Source organism: Leptodactylus fuscus, chromosome 7 (assembly GCF_031893055.1).
Source record: "Leptodactylus fuscus isolate aLepFus1 chromosome 7, aLepFus1.hap2, whole genome shotgun sequence".
Classification (NCBI taxonomy): Eukaryota; Metazoa; Chordata; class Amphibia; order Anura; family Leptodactylidae; genus Leptodactylus; species Leptodactylus fuscus.
Genome location: NC_134271.1, coordinates 107,737,637 through 107,753,784, shown reverse-complemented (window position 1 = coordinate 107,753,784; position 16,148 = coordinate 107,737,637). Strand labels below are relative to the sequence as shown.

At 39.9% G+C, this 16,148-nt stretch overlaps 1 protein-coding gene across 5 annotated transcripts in view; it reads left to right on the top strand.

Moving 5' to 3' along the window:
- The window catches only part of DAAM1 (dishevelled associated activator of morphogenesis 1), a 149,890-nt gene that overhangs the window by 62,473 nt on the left and 71,269 nt on the right, over nucleotides 1-16,148 (top strand). Inside the window, exon 1 of one of the 5 annotated variants that reach the window (XM_075282741.1) lies at nucleotides 99-256. The exons of the other annotated variants lie outside the window; for them this stretch is intronic. The gene's annotated coding sequence lies outside the window, so the exon portion shown is untranslated. Of the gene's footprint in view, nucleotides 1-98; nucleotides 257-16,148 lie in introns of those variants that run through there. 5 annotated transcript variants of the gene reach the window in all.

The following is a 16,148-nucleotide window of genomic DNA, read 5'->3' as shown; positions in this document are numbered from 1 at the left end:
GGGATTCCCTATTGCTTCAATGAACAGCCACAGCTGTGTCACTTTGTGTGTCGCTGCTAGAGGATAAGGCTTGGGGGAACCTTACCCTGATTTTTTTAATGATTTTTTTTTGGAGCGGTTTAAAATGGGGAACGGCTGATGGCATGTGAAAAATCCCTGCAGATGTTTCTCTTGCTATTGTATGGATTGGCATTTACGTATGGGATATTAATATGGAAATGTAACCCGGTATTACAGGCTGGTGCCCTCTGAACAGGTAAGGAGGCTGGGACGCATTCGGTGGATATGCATGGATATTCCGAACTGCAGATGTTAACTGTTTAGTATACTGTGCTGTTGTAATACCCGCTACTGTCTGTGTGTTTATTTAGATGTATTCTTTCAGTAGGAATTCTATGTTCAATCCTTCTATGAATGATATTAATAAGATGACCTGAGAAAATATGAAATATTTATAAGAAAAAAAATATGTTTAACATGTTAGTGTTTGGATAAACTGATTATTTTTGGCTGGTTTGCAGTCATTTTGAAATTATTTGTGATATGAAAAAAGCATATAATAATAATAATAATAATAATTAATTTAGTGGTTTTTTTCTCTTCATATTTTTGAGAGATGCATATATTCCATTTTATGTCCATTTTATAGAACCTCTTTTGGTAATTAAAAAATACAATAATATATATAGTAATATATATTATATATACATATATATCATCATATATTATATGTATAAAATATCTAAATTATATATTTTTTGAGAATTTTTTTTTTTTCGGTCACAAATCACATATGTCGTAATAGACTGTCCTGAAATGTAGCATTCATGCCTCCATCAAGAGCTGTGCTCATAATTTGTGGGCCTGACGCTGAGCAGGAAGTCTGTTACCATGGAGATTATAGTAGATCTGTCTTGTAACGCCGCATGGATGGAGTAACTGTTTGGTGCTGTATGAAGATTTCAACAAGTCCCCGCACCAAATTAATTAGAGTCTTAACTGGGGAAACTCATTACTCACACCGGCCTTTAGCAATTGCACAGATTGTCTCAAGGGATTAACAATAAACCAGTAAGGAACGAATAGAAAACCTAGCAACCAGTACCGCTCATTCAATAAATCATGATTAAAGAGCAAAATAAATTTTCATTCAGCCAGGAATGTTTAATTCTCAGCTAGAGCCTCGGCCATTATAATAATGCAGTCATTGTACTATAGCTCAATCTGCTTGAGATTTCTGTAAAAATATTGTACCGGTTTTTAGTCATTTGCTGTTGTAATGCTTTAAAGATTGAATGTGTTTACTAAAAAATTCTACTTGTTGCCAGAAACTGCCCCATTACAGTCCAATGGATATAGACCTGGTGTTGCACATTTGGCTCCATTTACTTCAATGGATTTGATAGAAAGCAGTAAAATGTTTCTAGTACAACCACTTTGTATGGCGATCTACAAAACCATGGCTTATGCGTCTTCATTTGTGGAGGTATACAGTGTAAGCATACATGCATACTAGTGCATGTATGGGTCCGTGACAAAGCCTCATGGATGACACACTGATATCATGTACTGTTCATGGAGTCCAGTGACCCATACACTATATTAATAAGCCCAGGACACAAAATGGTGGACAGGAGTAGTTTTGTCCCCATGCTCACAACCCATACACAGACTTATGATAATACACGTTCATGTATGTGGAGCCATAAGAAAGTAATGGGTCAGTGTACTAGTTGAACATGGCTAGCACACTGACCAAACACATGGTCGAGTACATGGGGTTAGGATAAATAGATGGTTTCTGGAATAATTCACTGCGATCAGTTATATAATATAGAAATGCAACATTTTCTGTATTACATCTGTATGGCATAATTCACATCTGCGTTGGAGTCTCCTGCCAGGAGGCATTTTCTCTCCGCTGGTTTCAGCATAAAACTGGCAAATACCCAGCGGACTCTATTATTGTCTACAGGGTCCGCAGGTTTCCGCATGTCACTTCTCTTTTTTTTTTTTTTTTTTTTTTTTTTAGCAGACATGGTCTGCATCTTAGGTTCCAGCACTAACCCAAATGACCTGAACCATAGTGTGAAACTAGCGATATGGAATTTGACGAAGATAAGTCCACTTGATAAGTTTAAGTATGTTCTGCTGCAGATATTCCCACTGATCCACTTTTTTGGGAATTCTGGCAGAAGATGTTCAGTTCTCACAGGGGAAAATGGAGCATTACGTAATTTCCATCTACATTTTTAGGCTGTCATTGTAATGCACAGAATGACAAGTTCTCCAGAGCAATAGACTCTCATGGACTGTCATGTTGTCACAATAACATCCCACTCCATCAATGATAACTGTATCACTCTAGTATTCTGCAGTACGATATCCTTCCAGACGTACATCTGCAGTAAACCATTGGGACTATCTGATATATATCCTATTCAGGTATGGCCCTGCAGAGTATTGATGCAGAAGCACCTGTGTAGGACAGACGTTGCCCAGTGTCCAATAAATAATGAATACTAGCCTCTGCCCGCGACTTCGTCTGCGGGTTGTTGGCATTGATGATCCGCCTATATTCAGCAAATTGCTGCTGTCGATGGTTTGTCTGCTCCTGCATTTCGGCAGCTCTCAAGTTTTCCTGCTGCTGACCTTGTTCCTCACACTGTGCCTGTGATTGTTCCAGCATCTCAGCAGCTCGCTGGGACGCCATATAATGAGTGTGTTGATGATCCGCCTGCTCTGGCGTTTCGATAGCTGTCAGGCTGTCCTACTGCTGAACTCATTCCTCACGCTGTGCCCGTGATTGTTCCGGTATCTCAGCAGGTCTCTGGGATGCCATATAATGAGCGTGTTGTTGGCTTTGATGATCCGCCTCTCTGGCGTTTTGGCAGCTGTCAAGCTGACCTGCCGCTGAACTTTTTCCTTGCACTGTGCCTGTGATTTTTCCGGTATCTCAGCAGCTCGCCGGGACGCCATATAATGAGCGTGTTGTTGGTGTTGATGATCCCCCTCAGCTCTGCTTGAGGAGAGCTCTGTCACTTCTGGCTACCATCATAGATCTCCTTGTTTGCGACAAATTAGATTTTCTTTTTCCAGGCATGTTGAAATTTTTTTTTTCAAACTGCCAATTTGGATTGAAGGTGTTTGCCAATGTCAGTTTGTCAGCAGTGCCTGGACCAGATCAGATAATATGCAAATGCATAAACACTGAGGGTTAACGTTGGTTACACACAGATAACACCCGTGGCTTTCTCAGAAGGTGAGATGAGAGCATTGTAATATAGTATGTGAAAATAAATTTGTAACAGTCGTGAAGTTATGTCATTTACCGGGATAAAAAGTAGCCTATATTTTAATCGAGGCTACAATCTATCTATGTGCCAAATTTCATTAAAATCCGTTCAGCCATTTTTGCGTGATTTGAGGAACAAACACTCAAACATCCAAACTTTCACATTTATAATATTAGTAGGATAGAGTTAGGTGCCAATCCAATGTGGTATTTCCAGGGCTGTGGAGTCAGTAGGGCCAAACCACAGACCCCAACCCTGTATTTTTCCACAGCTCAACTCTGACTGCTTTGTAAATGGCTGACTGAAGTAGTAAAAATCCTCATCATCATAAGTCATAATCCATGTATCTAATTATACAATGTCAACAATGTTATAATATCATTAAAAATTAATATTAATAATAAAGTAATATTTTGAAGTCTAAGTCAGTAACTTTTTTTCCGACACCTCCCAGTATGGACCCTTACAGTGACTCTGACTCCACAGCCCTGGGAATTTCACTGTCCAGCAGAGATTTCTGTTCTAGTAACTCGGATAAAGGCCTCAAGTTGGCGCTTTTGCTTGTCGGGTGCTGATTTAAGAAACATTATCTACATCTCTGGCCAGCCCTACTGTATTGAAGAGAACCCAGTACCCATGGGATGGGTCAAAAATTGAGCCCCAAATATGATGTCATTAGATTTACGTGATTAAAATATTAGCCATAGGAATTCCAGCCACCATGATTCAGATGGAACAATGGTGGCGCTTATATGTACAAACCATTATTGCAGGTGCGCCTTAGGACTGGATATAATCGAATGCAGTAGGTACAGCTTTTAATTCCTCAGGAAATGCATGTATTTATGATAAACCTGGGAAAAGCTTTACTCACAATATACCATGTGCACAGGGGAATCCTGAGTCTTAATGGTGTTGGTTTCCATGGAACATAACACAAAACAGTGTCTAGAGACTGAGGGTGGAGTGAGTTGCATTCTCTTCCCGTAATCCCCAGGTGAGGAAGCTGTCAAAGAATAAGGGAGCGGGTGACTTCTGTTGAAGCATTGTGTAAGGTCTTAAGTCATTTGCTGGCAGTATTCACAGTTGATACCAGAGACTGTTGGAGTAGAAATCAAACCCTTTTCTTACAATGAACGTCCTACATGGGTGACGCTAAGTTCACACTAGCGCCCGGAGTCCGTTCTCAGCTTTCCGTCTTCTGCATGCAGAAGACGGAAAGCTGTCAGACCAGGTCCGGCCGTGTGCGCTGGTGAGCGTTTTATGCGATCCGCCGCTAAACCGTTTTTTTTAAATCGGACACAGAGTGCTGCATGTCCGACTGTGTCCGATTTTTAAAAAAAAATAAATAAATAAATTTTGTTTCGCGGCGGAGAGCATAAAACACTCACCGGCGCTCATGGCCGGACATCTTTCATTGTAACACTTGTCGTTTCTAATAGAGATTGTGGGTGTATCATTCTGGCCATACTCTTCCTGAGCTCTTGTGGACATGTAGCTACCGTAGCCTTCTGTCTGTCCTATAGGCCACTTTAGGTGCACAATTACTATGGAATATTGCTGGGGAACCAATAATGGGGACAGTTCAATTTATGTACTGGACAAGATCAGCATTATATACCCACTTCACATGTCACACTTACATGAAACATACCAAGCTTCTTTTTGTTTTTGGAATAGTACAAGTATAGAAAATATTCTGAAATAATTTGTGCAATGTCCTGCTTTAATCATGTGAACAGGCACATGACTCTGATGCCGGTATGGAAAAAGGACTCTTTGTGTTACATTGGTCTTTAGCAGACTTCAAATAGCCATGTAAAATCCATGAAAACAAGTCCTAGCCCTGTTCTGCTGCAACAGGATGGGTGCGTCCAGAGGAAGTGTTACCACTCATTTAGGAGACTGAAAGTAATGTTTAGCTGTGAGATTCCAGCCGATGATACATTAGTCATAAGTGTCTGATGATATTGGGAGAAGAGATGATAAAAAAAAGCTTTCATTCGTACAACATGCACAGATATGAGTAGGAATATGATGTCCCTTTTTATGTATTTCAGATTGTATGTAATTCTGCTATCTAGTGGACTGGATTTACCTCCATATTCTAAAATCCAAATTGAGATGCTTACTTTAAAGTAAAGTTTTTGAGGTTACCTCTGTTAGCTAGTCCAGGGTTTCTCAAACTTTTTTTGACTTCTGGCAGTCAGTCTGTTGTGATGCCAGGCAGGCGTGATCCAAAAAATACTACCAAAGAAATGCTACTGTGTTATATACCTAATCCCCATACCAGTGGCAACCAATTGCCAAAGTACAGCACACGTAATATCCATAGCAATACCAAATACCGCATTGCAGCACTAATACAACGTTACAGTCCAACTGGTAGAAGCTTTGCCCCCCAACCTTACCCACTCCTAAAGGCAGGTACATTTTCCCTTCTACTTATTGTCCCTTGGCAGAAGCAGTCTTCCCAAATAAAATCTTCCAGACTTGTAGCAAATCATTCCCCATATCCACACCTCCCACACAGTCAGAAGCATCCCTATAACAGTCATAAGAGAGGAGTTGACGAGCCCCCTACCCCCAGTACCAGTCTATGATGCTTCTGCCTGCAGACTCCAGATATACTGCTCTCAGGTGAAGGACCTATGGACTCTTGTGCTGATAAAAACTGCACTGTTAATGCAAGGCTCAAGACTGGTAAGATCAGCTCCGTTTCTGCTGTAGAGTCTCAACTTTGTGCCGAAGCAGACACTGGCATGGACCTGCACCTTACCAACGAGTGAGGCGATGCCCACCTCACAGTTTGAGACCATGTAAAAACTCATCGTCCAGAAATGGAGGAAGGGTTCAATACCAACTACTACCAGCTAGTCTGGACTAAGTTAAGGATTAGTCAAGGTTGTGCAGCATATATGTAATTATCCCAAGAAGTCCAAATATTGTAGAAGTGGGCCTCCAGGTTGTTTTGGAAATTGTAGCATACCATATCACAACTTCTTTAATTCTGGAATGGAGTACAAAGAGTATTCCATGATCCTTTTCCAGTGTTAGTAGAAAAAAACATTGGTGGCTGGTAGGGTTTTAACTTCATTCCAAGAAGTGTTTATGCAACCTCAGAGTACGTGGGGAAAGTGGCCCTAAAGCGCATCTCCAGCATTCGAAAGTAACTGATCGAAACCGGTGAATAAAAATGTTCTACTAGTTGTCTTTATAGGATACACAAATGGAAAATTTGGCTAAGAATGAGCAAATAATTTTTCCATAGCTCATCTGTTCTTTTTGTAGATGGTACTTGAGAGTGGGATGTTTTTGTAGGAATAGATGGATGCTTGTTGATACACTTTTCTGTACTGTATTTGCATGGCTTCACTTTAACATAACAATCCTAAGTGCCATTCTAGCCTAGGAAGCCATTTCGGTAATTGGTCCATTGATCCATCCTGTCCTTAGATGGACTTGAACACTCTGCTTTGGTAATGGGTTTGATGGAGCTATGAGTTTCAGGGCCATTAGCCTTTTAATGCAAACCAAGCTATTTCTTTGTAACGTGAAGTATTATAGTTGAAGTTTCATCCCATATAGTGCAGCATTACTTGAATCACAGTTTCTATATGTACTATTGTACTTTCCCAAAGACTTATGTGCAAATGATGGTAGTGTCTTAGGCCCAAGTCACACATGAAGCTTGTGGTGGTTATTAAAACCATTGTTACTCCAGTCAGTCTTTCCTTTTTAGATCCACTCCTGACTTTGGTTAAACAAACTAGAGAAGACAGCGCTCAATAGCAAGCTTTTAACTGGGACCCCCACATGGCATCCTTTAATGCCCACCCCCTTTCTTCCCACACACAGTATGTTTTACTCTTTATTGACCCCCATACAGTATACTGTGCACATTACAGGCCCCCACACAGTATATTATAGAATACTGTCCCCATATAGTATACTATCCCCGTTACAGTCCCTCGTATAGTAAGTGCCCCCATACAATAAGTGTTTCCTGTTATAGGTGTGCCGCCCCCCCTCCCCCATACAGGTACCCATAGAAGCTCTTTAAAAATACAGTGTGTATGTAGTTGTTTTGTTTTTATTTTATGTTTTTGTGCAAGTTTCTTAGTCTTGGATAACCCCTTTAAGACTTATACACACAACTATTACAGCTCTGAACAACCTACAAATGTCAGAATCCAGTAAATCTTTAGATAGAATATGGTTCGATTGAGGTTTCATGTCTTCCATGTTTGTCCATTGAGTTATGAAGTCTACTGCTTTAGTTGATCTTCAGCTCATTCAGTCATTTCTCAAGTGATTTGATGTCACCTGTAGACATAGAGATCGGTGTCCTGTCCTGTTGAACGTAATTGTAGACCGTATCCAGTACTGTGAAAGACTTAGGCAAGTGTAGAAAATGTAAAGTAAGAATGCTTTAAAAAAATAAAGTAACACTGATCATTTTTTGAGAATGAACAAAAGAGAAAGAGAAACTACTTCAATTGTGTTAGGTTAAAATTGCAATGAACTTGTTCCAAACATTTTGGAGATTTAACCTACTTCTGTGGTTGTAGATTGGCACAAATCCTTCTTTTTTCTTCATGTTATTCCAGACAGACTGGATGGTGTTGAGATCAGGGCTCTGTGCAGGCCATATCATCACTTCCAGGACACGTTCTTCTTCTCTATACTCTAGATGGTGTAGAGAAGATGCCATTGGCTGTATATTTGGGGTTCTTGTCTTGATACGGAATTAATTTGGAGCCAGTCAGGAGCCTCTCTGATGGTACTGCATGATATATATGTATCTGCTCATGTTTCTTAGGATTTAGGAGACGATTAATCCTGGCCAGATCCCACAACTCCATTTGGTGAAATGCAGTCTCAGACTTCTAAACAACCTTCCCCATACGTAACTGTTTCCTGCAGACCCTCATTATTGTCCTACTCTCTAGAGCACTTGCTGCCTTTTTTCTGTACCACAGTTCCTATATTTTCATACATAGTTGAGTCTAGTGGCCTTGTTTACGTGTTGAAGATATGGCTTTTTGGCTTCTATTACTCAATGAAGACCATTTCTGGTCAGATTTCTCTGACAGTAGATGGATGTATCTGGGCCCCACTGGTTTCTGCTGGTTCTGATCTGATGGCACTGCTGAACTTCTTCTGATTTCAAGTAAGCCTGATGACTTTCACCACCTGTACTATGGTTTATTGGCCAACCACTGAGTATACGGTCCTCAACATTGCTCACTTCTTTAGATTTCGCTGTATCGGAAGGCCGTTTGTTGTTGACTCCAAACAAACTGGCTCCAAATATATTCTGCAGCAAGACAAGAACCCCAAAGATACAGCCAGTATCATTATGAATTTTCGTAAGCGTAAAGAAGAACAAAGAGTTCCGGAAGTGATGATATGGCCTTCATAGAGCCCTCATCTCAACATCATCCAGTGCTCTAAGGCTACATCCACAGAAGATCTGTGCTTAGTTCTCCAAGATGTTTGGAACAACCTCCCTGATGAGTTCCTTCAAGTGTACCTAGAAGAACTGATGCTGTTTTGAAGGCAAATGGTCATCACACCAAATATTGATAGGCTTTAGATTTCTCTTTTTGTTTCTTTATTTTGGTTTTTGTTAGCTGAAAAAATAAACTATTAACTATTTTTGGAAGGATCTTTACATTGCAGCATTTATTCTACACATGCCTAAAGCTTTTTTTTTTTTTTTTTTTGTTTTTTCTTTTTTTTCTTTTTTTTCCCAGTACTGTGTAGCACAAAAGAATCTTCATGTTTGTGTCCCTTGGTCTGTAGAGCTTTTATCTATTATTGAAAATCATTGGTTATTAAATTTAATCATCCCGAGAGCCCATAAAACTTCTGGATGAACACGGGGCTAGGTCTGTTGTCTCCTCTCTGCACAGCCTTGCCATTGATCAGTATTGATCTGGATGAAGATAAACATTTAGTGAATTTCTTCTCTTCAGGCTTATTCATTTTACATAGCGTTTTCTTACATAGAATTTTCCTTTTCCATGTTACAGTTAATGGACTTTGGCCTCAGCTGTCGGCAGCCAGATGTCCGCTTGTAATGAATGATCTGGGGACATCTCTCTTTGTTCTATAATAAAGCAATTTTTTTGACTTCCAGTGACAGTCGGATCCTTGTTCAGTGAAGTGGTGACATCTGAACTGAAGTGACTCCTGGATTCAAGATGTAATGACTCGACAATTGGGTCACCAGGGATTACCATTATATACTATATATAGAGGATGTGTTTTTGCTCAATAGAAGCAGAGGATGGAAAGGAAATAGAAAATGGGTTATTTACTTACTATATGGTGGTATAAAATGGGTAATAAACTTCTAATTTCTCAAGATTATGACTGCTACATTTTTTATAAGCCAGGTTACTTAAATATAGGCCCCAATTTACTAATATTTAGATAATGAAACTTAGGCAGTCTGAAAATATGCCAGATTTATCACAGTGACTAATGCTGGAGATATATCTGGCCAAGACTATCTAGGCCAAGTTTATACCACCTTTTATAGATGACTTAGTTTGAGCCAGAATTTTAGCTACAGCCCGTTTTCTAGCACACACGTGTCTAGCAAGTTGTACATTTTTAATTTAATTGAGTTTCAGCAAGTTGTAAATTTTTAGCCCAGGATGCACCTAAAGATACGCCACATTGTGCTCCACGTACATGCCAGTGTGTAGTTTTAATCGCAATGACAACCGTAAGGCAAAATTTTAAAGTTCTCCAATTCTCAAATTTTGGGGGTAAAAAAAAAGTGCAAAAAGATGGTAAACACCCCCTCCCCCCCAAACTGTCTGAATTTGAAAAACCACTCCAAAAAAAGCAAAAGCTATACTTATGATATTAATCCTTAGCTGTGCCAGTGCCCCCGCTTTAGTCCTACATATGTGGCTTTTTAATTTACTCAATTGGATTTACATGCCCATATACCTTATGTCAGGGGTCCCCAACCGCCGATCCGCGGACCAGTAACGGGCCGCAGGGCATGTTGCACCGTTCCGCGTACCGGCAGCGAGGAGTCAGCAGCTGCTGTGGAGTTGGCAAGTGCCCGGGGTTGAGCCAGGACCCGCCAGCCGGCTTCACAACACTGACACTTGGTTGTTGCTCATCGGGATAAGGTGAGCAAAGTGCGGGGTTGAGCCAGGACCCCGCTGTATGTCCTGGATTCTAGTACTATGCAGGACATGCAGCAGGTCTTGGCTCCACCCCGCACTCGCCTACCAAACTTTGGGCAACTACATTACACGTTACTTGTCGCTGTGACGTGTAATGTAGCTGTAGTGAAGTTAATAGCAGCATTAGGAGTGATATATCCGTCATCAGTATCCATCTTCATAACCTGCACTGTCCGTCATCAGTAATCTACACCCCCATGCTTAACCCCACCCCTCAAACACACCCCTTCCCGCCCCCACCGGGTCATAGAAAAATTGTCCTGCTGAAACTGGTCCCTGGTGGGAAAAAAAAGGTTGGGGACCACTGCCTTATGTGACCAATGAAGTCAGCTAGTGGTGTATGGTTCGGGAAATGCTGAGACCAGTGATCGCCTGTCAATGATGCAGCCAAGTAAACAAAGCCCAGGTAGGAGAATTGGAGCGGCAGTGCTGATTATATTTCCAAGTCTAACTTTTTTGTGTTATTTTATCACAATTTCATTTTGGGCAAATTCTTTATGATCTTTTAAGGGGATTTGTAGAATATGCCATCATTTTCTTTGGTAGAAGTCTGACTGCTGTAGCCCTCACCATTGCTGAGAATGAAGGGACCACAGTATTTGTCTACCACTCCAGGGCCTTCATATTTCTACTTCAATGTGTTCTTGCCCACCACCAGTAGGTATGCCCCACCACTCACCAAGCCATACCACCTCCTAATAAAATGCCAGTATTTTTAATAATAATTGATATCCTTTGACTAAAACTTGGAAGTTCTGTTTGAACATAGACCTTTATACATTTTGGGCAGAAAGGCTCTTCATGAGTAGTCAAAAAAAAACCTCCTCCCAAATGTATGCATGGTTCCTTTAGAAGCTCAGTTTGGTTCTTCAGGCTTCTGAACGGTACTTTCATGATATCCGTGGTTGCCTTATCTTATTGCTGATCATGCATTTGCTCTTTTACTATCTGCTTTTTTTTTGAGCCGTGTCTTTTTGATGGATTTGTCCATCTATTGTAGTGACTTATTGAAGATAACCTTTAACTTGTGTAGCCGCAACATATTCCACATCACTTTACATATAGTAAACTGTGCAACAAGTTAATATTAACTAGAGGTCCATATATGTGTTGGGAATGTGTGTACAAGTGTTTTATGGCTGTACGAAAGTTTTCTTGGCTTTGACTAGCGTCCCCATATCTTTCCTTTGTAATTAATAGGTGGATGAAACTGCATTTATTGCTTACCGTCGCAGTGTTTGCCAACTTCCTCTCTTACATTGATGGAAATGCCGATCTATAATGCATGGGCATTAATCCATTATTTAGACAGCACTTTCACGTAGGCACTGTCTGCTTGTAGTCCTAAACATCGAGAAGGTTAGTCAAATTGTGAAGTCAGCATTTAGCTTGTATAGAGAATAACACTGTCAAGAAAAGACGAGGACTGTATTCGAAATAATACAGCAAAAATGGAGGCTTTTTGCAGTGTAGCTCCATAGAACATGAATTCTGCGGGAAATTGGGTATTCCTAATGCTATCACTTTCAGGTCTTTCCTCTCGTGGATATAATGATAGGCTGAGATGTTACTGTTAAATAATGTATGGGCATTCATGTATTGTTAATGTTGTGTTCCATTCGGATGAGGGTAAAGAGTAGGTCTGGAGCAGTTTTTTTTTTTTGTGTATTTCACTTTTTTAACCCATTACATAAATTACAACTTGGTTTTTTTTTAAGCCAATTCCATATGTCTTATATTCATTTAAATCTTTGCGCTTACTATTATAGAAATCCAGAGGGTGGTCCTGCTAGTAATCGACTGTTATCTTTGTATACACCCTCATACGGGGAAAGCTATCAATCACTGATAGGACTGCCCACTGGACTCCTAAGCCCTATATGAGCAGAGATTTAAATGAATAAAAGGTATAATTAATTTTATGCCCATGTTTCGCCTCCTTTTATAGCATGTTGCCTGTAGATTCTGAGACGGATTTGCTTTAAGGCTCCTTATTTCCTTTGGAGAACATCTAGTGGTTTGCAGTTCAATTTATAAGTAACTTTCTTGGTAGTTGGATAGAAATAGTCAACGATCTTCTGAACCTTGGCAAGATGGCAGCAGCTGGAGTCTTCTGACGGTCACACTTGTAAAGAATTTCAGATTTTTCTTAACTTGACAAATGAGTAAGTCATGCTGTCACTTCATGTTTCTCGCTTAGCCTTATGCATAATTGGGCAGAAAAATGTGTGATGAAACCCATGGCTGGTAATGTAATTGTACATGTTCTATGACTGGTCATATCAGGCTATACCACCACTGATGGGCAAAGTAATTTATCGGCATGGAAACAACGGCAAGGTCATTAATGGCGCTAAGGGAGAGTACATTGCGAGAGGAGCGTATATGTAAATTAGAGCCTGTCTCGCAGAGATTAGGGTGTAAGAACTGATTGGTGTGTTCTTTTTCAAAATTAGGCTAATGTCACAGCTCGGTGCTCTGGCCAATGTAACATGTAACATTGTTTGATCTTGGGACATAATCCTGTATTATATTAAAACCATAACAGATAAGTATATCTTACATTACTGTTTCTCCCTTTTCTCTGCTGCTCTCTGATGTTCAGCCAAAAGTGATGTTTGATGTCAGACTAATGCAGCATGTAGATTAGTAGAAGCTTTATTGTGTTGTAGCCACACCAGGGACAGACAACCTTCAGGTCTCCAGCTGTTGGAGAGCAACTCGGTACTGATGGAGCATCATGGGAAATGTGACTGCAACAGCTGGGATGCACAAGGTCCCAAATGCATTATTTGCTCAGTTTGACTTTCAACTGCTCCAGGACATAGGTGGAAATAAGTTTATTATACTAAGATTTTGCTTTTGAAGAAAGATTATGAAAGACATAAAATGATGATCTCATCATTTAGAGGAACTCGAAACACAGAAATCTAAAAATATCCCAGTACTTTCTCTCTTAATCTTATACTTTTCTTTGATCCTATTTTGTCAAGAATAAATCAAGAATGCTGTGTCTCAGTAGCTTTTTCCCTCTCTCTCATCCTTCAAGCAGTCCTGTGATAGACTGTAAGACAACTAGCTGCAGCAGGAGCTTCCCCCCCATCTCCTCTGTACTGCTGGAAGAAGAAAAAAAAAAAAAATTAAATCCTAGAAAGACAGCGCAGTAATATTTTTTCCTGTGCCTTGCCATATAGTAAGGGCGAGGGGTTTTGATAAAGTTTTAAATCCAAAATCAAGGTGCTGATCGTAAAGGACATGATACTTTTTATTATTTATTATTATTTATTATTATTATTTTTATTTATGGCGTTTTATTTATGGCGTTTTGAAGGCAAAAGCAGAAGATGATTACATCTTCTGCTTTTGCCTTCAAAACGCCATAAAACTGCACATGTCTTTACCATAAGAGTGAAAAGCAAAGGAAAAATATACTAGTGGTTCAACCTGTTATCATGGAATGTTGTTGATCCCCCAGGACAGCAAAAAAAAACAAAAAACAAAAAAAACAAAAAACAAAACCCTACAAACTCCAAACCTTCAAAAGTCAAAAATTCCAACTCCAAATATATGGCAAGCAAAGTAAATCTATCTTTCAGTGATCCACTTCTCCTAAAATCTAGTACAAGTATGTAATTTTATTTCTTCAGAGTGAGACAGCCAGGCCCAGCAACCTGTGGTGGAATTGCATAATCTTATTTATCTTTCTTATGATGGTACAACTTTATTCTCTTTAGACATAGTAAATGCCTCCTTGTCATGACAGGCCTGTTTGACATAACAAAAATCATATCTATACTGTGCAATGATAGTTATTAGATTTCTCCTACATTGATACAGCAGTACTGTTTCTTTAAAAAGACCGATTGCATCATTCATCTTATATTCACCCTGTTCTTCCTGGCTTTCTAAACTTGTGCCAGGTTAACATAGCACAACGAATAAATTCTGAAGCATTGTCAGATGAAGCCTTTCCTTTTTGCCTTTCAGGGTTCATGAGAAACTTGTTGGCAGTCCAGGGCTGTGGTCTCTATATTGTATAACAACATCTGGCATGGGAAGGCTATATAAGGCCGCAAGAGCACACTGCAGCGTAGAGTGCATGGAGACCATAATGGCACCCTAGAAGAGAGCTGCTCAGACTTAGTCAGGTGCTGTTTGTATGGAGGTTGTCTCTCCTAAAACTAATGGATAGATAGATAGATAGATAGATAGATAGATAGATAGATAGATAGATAGATAGATAGATCCAAAAACATACAAAACCTGTGATCTACTGACATTTCATATACATGGCCTAAGTTGTACTTATTGTGCTGTTTCATGCAGTGGCTCCACGTTGTGCGAGCCGGCCCATACATATGTGATGTCTTTTTAGTTTTCGGGTTGTATTCTATTGTATCAGACATGACATTTGCTGATTACGGACAGTAACATTTATTGCCCCTGGCCATTTATGGTTTGTAGAACAGGAAGTCTGTGTCTCCTAAAATCTTATCACAAAAATTGGGTTTTCTTGTCCGCTCCATGATGCGTTATAAAAGTTTCAATCTATTGTCCGATTTGATCATTTGCTAGCATTGGCTTATGTTCTCCAGCATTTTACTTTTTATTTTATTTTATTTTATTTTTTTTGTCCTGCTGTATTTTGTTTACATAAATGTATATAAGACATATTGGATTAGGGTTGACTCCAGTTCTAAATGGTCCCTTTAAATGATTCAGTAGCTCTAGGCTTTTGGTCTTCACAAGTATAGAATGTGTTTGCCCAGATTTCTTTGAGACCTGCCAACCTACCTGTTTGTGCTTGGTGCTAATGCCGAACCTGACAACAATCACAGACTTCAGAGATCATTGTAACCGTTGGTTTTAACACAATCCAGAACACTTCGGTCTACAGTGTGACCTCCTTTATAAGTATAACCATGCTACGTAAGGATCAGACAACATTGCATAACTTTCCGGAGGTGCATTACCTTAAAGCCTCCATGTAATATACACTCCAGTCATGTTGTCTTTGATCGATCCCCTTCTCTGCCCCAAGATTTTTCCTTCAATACATGGAGCATGTGGCCTGACAACTGCATTGATGATACTGGGGCTTCAGCTATACCTGGAAAAGTATAAAGTACTCAACCTCTTTAAGGCTCCACTCCTACTTTTGTAAAAGGGAGAAAAATCTGTGTAATTTCTCGCAGCTCATTGGTTAGCACAAGGGCCTTGTAGCTCTGGAGTTCTAGGTTCTAATCCAGCCAAGGACAACAAGAGGAGTTTTTGTTCTCCTCCGGGTATTCCTCCCATACTGATAGGGAATTTAGATTCTGAGCCATATGTGGGACAATGTAACTCTGCAGAATATGAGGGTGAAATATCAGTAAGCAAAATAAATCCTAGATAAGTGCTCAAGCCTATGTTCACTTCTTTTGTTGGCGCATACTTTGTCAGTGTTGTCAGATTGGACGTGAAGAATACTGTATGCAGCGCCATTCTTCCTATCAAGATCGCCAAACTCAGTGGACCTCATTGTTATTTGTCAAACACCAGTGTTATGTTTTGTGCCAGACTGTATCATGACTCAAGTGTGAACAGAACATCAGTGGTCCATTGACGGCACAAAGAACCTAATTTTGTGCCATGTACA